Source organism: Aegilops tauschii, chromosome 6 (genome assembly GCF_002575655.3).
Source record: "Aegilops tauschii subsp. strangulata cultivar AL8/78 chromosome 6, Aet v6.0, whole genome shotgun sequence".
Lineage (NCBI taxonomy): Eukaryota > Viridiplantae > Streptophyta > Magnoliopsida > Poales > Poaceae > Aegilops > Aegilops tauschii.
The window spans coordinates 272,471,086-272,478,171 of record NC_053040.3 but is presented as its reverse complement, the minus strand read 5'-3'; positions in this window follow the sequence as shown (position 1 = coordinate 272,478,171).

Here is a 7,086-nt window from a genome sequence, read left to right as displayed (position 1 = left end):
CGGAGACATCCACCACCACCCGGCGAATCGATCTGGCCGCCGACCTCCGGGAGGCGATGGAGCAAAGTGCGCGAGAGGCGCGCGAGGAGCAGGAAGCCGCCCGCCTTGAGAAGGCGGAGCCGGATAGGGCGGAGGCCGCCGCCTTGAAGAAGCTGGCGGAGGCCGAGGCCGCCACCGCGGCGAGGAAGCAGGCTGAGGAAGCCGCACGCCGTCAGTCGGCGATATTCGTTACCCCCCTGAACTCCGCGCCGCCACCACCGGAGTTCGTGGCGCAGAATGGGGAAGCCGATGATGAGCACCCGATCATGGAGAGGGACAGCGGTGACGCTGCCATGCCGGACGTAATCGTGCCCCCGCCACCACCTTCTGAGGAGGCGCGTGACAAATAGCCGGCCGACCCGCCAGTGCCACCAGCCAGAGACGAGCTGGTGATGGGCCCGACTCCTGAGGTCCGCACACCCTTATGTTGTCGGATTGCGAAGGCGGCCTCAGCGCCACGCCCGCTGGAGACCGGCGCCGCAAGCTCTTCGATCTCGGACGCTGAGGCGACCAGCGCCACGCCTACTGAGTGGGTGCAGGGCGGCGGGACGGGCCCTCTGAACAAGGCAATCCTGGATGTTCAGGCCAAGCTCCGCGCCGAGGCCGACGCTCTTAAGCACTGCAACAAGGCATTCCTAGAGTCGAGAGAAGCCATCCTGGTATGCTTCTTGCTTCTTTGTTTTTAATTCTTGTATTGCTTCGTGGGGGCGCGCCAGCGCACCCACTGGGTGTAGTCCCCAAGTTTCGGGTCGGGTGCTGAGCAGGCGGCTCGGAACTTTAATTTGGCAAGCTCCGAGTACCAATGTCTTCGCTGAAGGATTGTCATACCCTCCGTGTGGCCGCCTTCAACTCCAAAGTTTAGGAGTTGGATCAACGGGCCATCGTCTTGTTGGAGAGCCGGAGTAAGTCTTTTTCTTCCTCTGTGGGGGTGCGCTGGCGCACCCGCGGGCTGTAGTCCCCGAGATTCGGGCCGACTGCTGAGCAGTCAGGCCGGATCTTCCTGGCAACTACTCTTCTTTTTTGTTGTCATTTGATAACATCTTTCTCCGCGGGGGCGCGATGGCGCACCCGCGGGATGTAGTTCCCGAGATTCAGGCCGACTGCTGAGTAGTCGGGCCGGATCTTCCTGGCAAATACATCTCTCTTTGTTTATTATAGATGTCCTTTTCTTCTTATTTTGCAGAGGCCAACGCCACCCTGCAGCAGCAGCTAGGTGAAGCCAACACCGCGCTGCGTGCCAAGGAGGCGGACTGCAACAAGCTGGCCGAGGAGCGTGACCGGCTGGTCATGCAGCTGGCGGAGCAGGCGGAGCTTCTCAAGAAGGCCTAGAAGGAGGCGGTGGACAAGGAGACCGGCCTCCTTGCTAAGTTCGCGGCCGAACGCTCCGCCTGGACCGACAAGGAGGCAATGCTGACCGCCAGCTTCGGCGCGATTGAAGACATGGTCGATGGTAAGCTGCCTTCTTTACTCTTTCTTCAAACTGCCGGCCTCTGATCAAGCCGACCTCTTGTTTCTGATCTCACTCTTTTGCTTTTTGTCCGAGTAGACTTCTTCCTAGGTCACTCTGGTGTTGCCAACCAGGCTATCGAGGCCGATCGCGAAGGACGAAGGGAAGAAGGCGAGCAGATCGCTGCCGACGCCCCCCCCCCCCCCCCCGCACTCTTGGCGAGCAACTTCTCAGCATCCAGGCTCGTCTTCCGCCGGCTCATTAGATGTTGCGCCGACTTCAGCGTGTCGGCGCCCAGGCGATCGCCGCCTTGTGGCCAGATATGCCGGCTCCGCGCACACCCAGGCGGACTGCTGACTGGCTAGATGTGGCGGCCTGCCGCCTTGAGGCATGGAAGGGCTCCTTGGCCCGGGCCGGGGCATGCCGGGCTTTGGAGTTCGTCAAGGCGTGGTACCATGGGCTAGATCTAGCCCAGTTGACCACGTTTCGACTGGAAGCCCAGGAGGAGATGGTGGCGGTGGAGGATGATCTTGTCAAGTGGGCGCGGGCAATCACCGAGTACACCAACACCAACATCTTCATCCCGGAGCTGGCCGAGAACGGTGCCGAGGCGCCACCAGAGTGATTCAGGTTGAACCCGGAGGATGGCGAGGACTCGGCCGAGGTGATCGACTCCAGCGACGAGGGAGAAGACGAAGAGGAGAAGGAAGGTGAAGAGGAGGCGCCAGAGGTTGCAGCGAAGGGCCAGCCTCAACTCGACCGCGCCTCCAGCAACGAGCCACGCCCGAGCGAGCCGGCTGCTGCTGAAGGCGACCAAGCGGAGACCGACCAGCCGGCTGCTCAACCAGCCGGCGCCACCGACTCCACCATCCCGCCGACCACGTCTGCTGCTTCCTAGGCTGCCATTTTACCTTTGTTTCTTCCTGCTTACCAGTCTTGACAAACTTCGTTAATTTCGCACAATTCCACCCGCGGGCTGTACAGCCCGCGGGCTATACTTCAAATTCTTGTTGGATGTCGGCCAAGGGCCTTTTGATGTGTAAATATTTTAGCCGAGTTCTATCTTTCCTTGCTTTCTGCTCTTTGGCTTTTTTCCTTTGCCGCCTTCCCTCGGTTGTCGTCTTGCCAGCCGAACAGCCGCTCTGCGGACTGTGGCTGGGTCAAGTACTTAGCCACTTTTGGGGAGGCAAGTACTTAGCCGATTAGAGTTTTCTAGCAAGTTAAGTAGAAGCCGGCCGGCCGGCTGCTTGGCAGCCGGTCGGCGAGGCGGGAAGCCGGCTTGGACTATGCGTATGCTTTGGGTCCTTAGCCATTTTTAATGCGTACACCCTTTCTGCCTTAACTCCTGCCGACCGAACAGTTGCTCTGCGATCTGCGGCTTCTGGCAGGAGAAAGCCTAAGTGTCAACGCATTACTTGTCTGACTGCAGGAAGCATTTCATAGTACAAGGCGGCGAGTCCGCGGGTCGACTGGTCGAACCCGGTGCGAGACGGACTAATGAATTAACACAAATGACAGGCGTAATACTTATCATATAGATAAAAGAGGGCAGTTTCCGAGCTCTTCTCGGGGGACCCGGAGTCTTCGTACTTAATACAAAAGTTGGCGTGGTACATACTGCATCAACTGTAAAACCTTCGAAGGTGGTTCGCATTCCATGGTCGCTCTGTTTCCTTGCCGAGTCATCTCTTTTGCGTGCTCGAGGCTTCTGAGCGTCGATGATGTAGTAGGAGTCGTTGCCCAACACCTTGCTGATGATGAAGGGGCCTTCCCAAGGTGCCGAGAGCTTGTGCTGGCCGGCTGTTCGCTGGATCAGCCGGAGCACAAGGTCTCCTTCTTGGAAGGATCTTGGCTTGACCTTTCGGTTGTAGTATCTGCGTAGGCTCTGCTGGTATATGGTGGACAAGCTGAGTGCCAACAGTCGGCCCTCTTCCAGCAGATCGATGCTGTCTTGTCGTGCCTCTTCTGCCTCCTGTTCGGTGTACATGGTGACTCGAGGGGAGTCGAATTCTATGTCCGTCGGGCTGACGGCTTTGGCACCGTAGACGAGGAAGAAAGGCGTAATGCCGGTTGACTTGTTCGGAGTTGTGTGCAGGCTCCAGAGGACAGTCGGCAGCTCGTCGAGCCAACAGCCAGCCGACCGCTCCAGAGGCTCGACCAGTCGGGGCTTGATGCCGGATAAGATGAGGCCGTTTGCTCGCTCCACCTGTCCGTTTGACTGCGGATGGGCAACGGACGCTAGGTCCAGACGGATGCCCTGCGTCGCGCAAAAACGGGCCAAGGCGCCTTTGGCAAAGTTTGTGCCATTGTCGGTGATGATGTTGTGTGGTATGCCATACCAGATGGTGATGTCAGTGATGAAAGTCACATCAGTCGGACCATTCAACTTCTTAATTGGCTTTGCTTCTATCCACTTGGTGAACTTGTCCACCGCGACAAGCAGATGAGTCATGCCGCCTCGTGCCGCCTTGAATGGTCCCACCATGTCCAGGCCCCTGACGGCAAAGGGCCAGGCAATGGGAATAGTCTTGAGTGCATAAGCCAGCTGGTGTGGCTTTGAACGAAACTTCTGGCACCCTTTGCATTTCTGGACTAGGTCCTTGGCGTCTTCTAGAGCAGTCGGCTAGAAAAAACCGTGGCGGAAAGCTTTGGCCACGAGTGCTCTTGAAGCTGCGTGGTGACCACACTCACCTTGATGGATATCTTTGAGGATTGCTTGGCCTTGCTCCGGCTCTACGCAGCGTTGATAATCACCAGTGACACTGCGCCTCACAAGCTCTCTGTTGATTATGGTGTACGCTGCTGCCCGGCATTGCACTTGTCGGGCCGAGATCTCAACAGTCGGCAGCTATTTGTTCACCAGAAAGATGAGGGTGGGCTGGGCCCATGAAGGTGCTACAATTTCTTCAGCTGTTAGGACTACTACTTGCACGAGGGCGGTTCGGCCGGGAGGCGGCGGGTTGGAGTCGGCTGCCGCTTGCTTAGTCGATGAAGTCCCCGGGCCGACTGCTGCAGTCCCCGGGTCGGGTTCTAAAGTCTCCGGGCCGGGTGCGGCTGCTGCAGTCCCTGGGTCGCCTGCCGAATTCCCCGTGCCGGCTGCTATGGTCCTCAAGTCGGATCCGACTGCTTCAGGAGGAGCCGGCACAAAGATGGAATCTGACTCTGGCGATGGCTTGACAGACGGCTTGAGGAGGCATTGCAGGGCGACGCCGGCTGGTATTGCTTGCCGGGTGGAGCCGATTCATGACTAGGCGTCAGCTTGCTCATTGTCATTTCTTGGCACATGGAGGAATTCGCACCCTTCAAAGTATCTGCTGAGTTGCTGGACGAGGAAGCGGTAGCTTTCCATGTTTGCATCCTTGGCGTCCCAGTCACCAGACGACTGCTGGACCACCAGGTCGGAATCTCCATAACACAGGATCCGGCGAATGCCGAGTTCCTTAGCAAGCCGGAGCCCGTGAATGAGTGCTTCGTATTCAGCAACGTTGTTGGAGGCGGCAAAGTGAATTTGCAGCACATATCTGAGCTTGTCGCCTTTGGGAGAGGTGAGGACGATGCCGGCTCCCAAACCGGTGCGCATCTTGGAACTGTCAAAGTGCATTCGCCAATGGGTGGAATCTAGCGCTGGCGACAGGTACTGGGTCTTGGCCCAGTCGACGAGGAAGTCGGCCAGTGCTTGTGACTTGATGGCGGTGCGAGGCTTGTAGTAGATGGTGTAGGGGGCCAAATCTATGGCCCATTTGGCCACTCGGCCTGAGGCATCTCGACTTCCAATGATCTCGGCAAGTGGAGCTGTGCAGACCACAGTGATTGGGTGCTCTTGGAAGTATGGCATCAGCTTCTTGGCAGCAAAGTGCACGCCATAGCACATCTTCTGGTATGGGGGTAGTTCTGCTTGGAGGCGGATAGTACTTCACTCAGGTAATACACCGGCCTCTGGACTGGTAGAGCTTTGCCTCCTTCCTTGCGTTACACCACTATGACTGTGCTGACCACCCGGCTGGTGGCGGCGATGTAGAGGAGCATGGGCTCCTTAGGAGTCGGGGCCGCCAGGACAGGCGGAGTGGTCAACGTCTTCTTGAGCTGGAGAAAGGCTTCATCCGCCTTGTCGTTCCACTCGAAAAAAGTGGTCTTTTTCATGAGCTGGTACAGGGGAAGAGCCTTCTCGCCCAGCCGACTGATGAAATGGCTGATGGATGCAAGCAGCCGGTGAATTTTTGCACGTCCAGCAGTCGGGTGGGCACCTCCATCCTCTCGATGGCCTTGATCTTCACAGGGTTGCACTCTATGCCGCACTCTGAAACAAGAAAGCCAAGGAGCTAGCCGGCTGGCACTCCAAAGAGGCATTTCTCTGGGTTGAGCTTGATCTGAAATCGGCGCAAATTCTCAAAGGTCTCCTTGAGATCTTCTAGCAGCATTCCACGCTTCTCCGTCTTCACCACCACATCGTCCACATAGACATGGGCGTTTCTGCCGAGTTGCTTGAGGAGACACTTCTGCATGCAACGTTGGAACATGGCGCCGACATTTCTCAAGCCGAACATCATGGTCAGGTAGCAGAAGGCTCCGAATGGCGTGATGAAGGCGGTCTTCAGCTTGTCGGCCGGGTTCAGCTTGATCTGGTGATACCCTGAATATGCATCCAAAAAGCTCAACAGCTCGCATCCGGCTGTGGAGTCGATCACTTGGTCGATTCTTGGCAGAGCAAATGGGTCTTTGGGGCATGCTTTGTTGTGGCTGGTATAATCAATACACATGCGCCACTGCTTGTTCTTCTTCAGCACCAGGACCGAGTTGGCAAACCACTCTGGAAAGAACACTTCCATGATGAAGCTGGTTGCTAGAAGCCGGGCTATCTCTTCTCCAACGACTCTTCTCTTCTCCTCCGACATGCGGCACAAGGGCTGCCTGACAGGCTTGGCATCTGACCAGACGTGTAGATTGTGCTCAACGAATTCTGTCGGAACACCCGCATGTCCTTGGGAGACCATGCAAAGATGTCCCGATTCTCACGGAGGAAATCGACGAGCTCGCCTTCCTATTTGCTGCCAAGGTTTGCACCTATGACAACGTACCTCTCCGGGTGCTCCGGGTCCAAGGGTATCTTCTTCGTTTCTTTGGCCGGCTTGAACGAGCCCTCGGCTTCCGACTCCTTGGGGTTGGGTGACATTTCCGGCTGCTTGCCTGCCATTGCCACACCCTGGTCAAGGAGCCACTTCTCAGCTGCGATCACGAGGGACTCGGCCAACCGGCAGCTCTCTGCTGCGTAGGCAGACGACTTCTTGTAGCCTCCTGCTATGGTCAGGATTCCCCTGGAGCTCGGCATCTTCATCTTCAGGTAGGCATAGTGGGGGACCGCCATGAACTTGGCCAGGGCAGGCCGGCCAAGTAATGTGTGATAGGGGCTCTCAAGGTCCACCACCTAAAACCAGACTGGCTCTCGACGGAAATGATTTTTGTCCCCGAAGAGGACATCTATCTGAGTCTTGCCGATTGGTGAGCAGGAAAGGCCAGGAACTATGCCATGGAAAACAGTCCGGCTGGGCTGAAGATGTCTCTGCTTGATCCCCAACTTCTCCATGGTATCTTTGTACAGAATG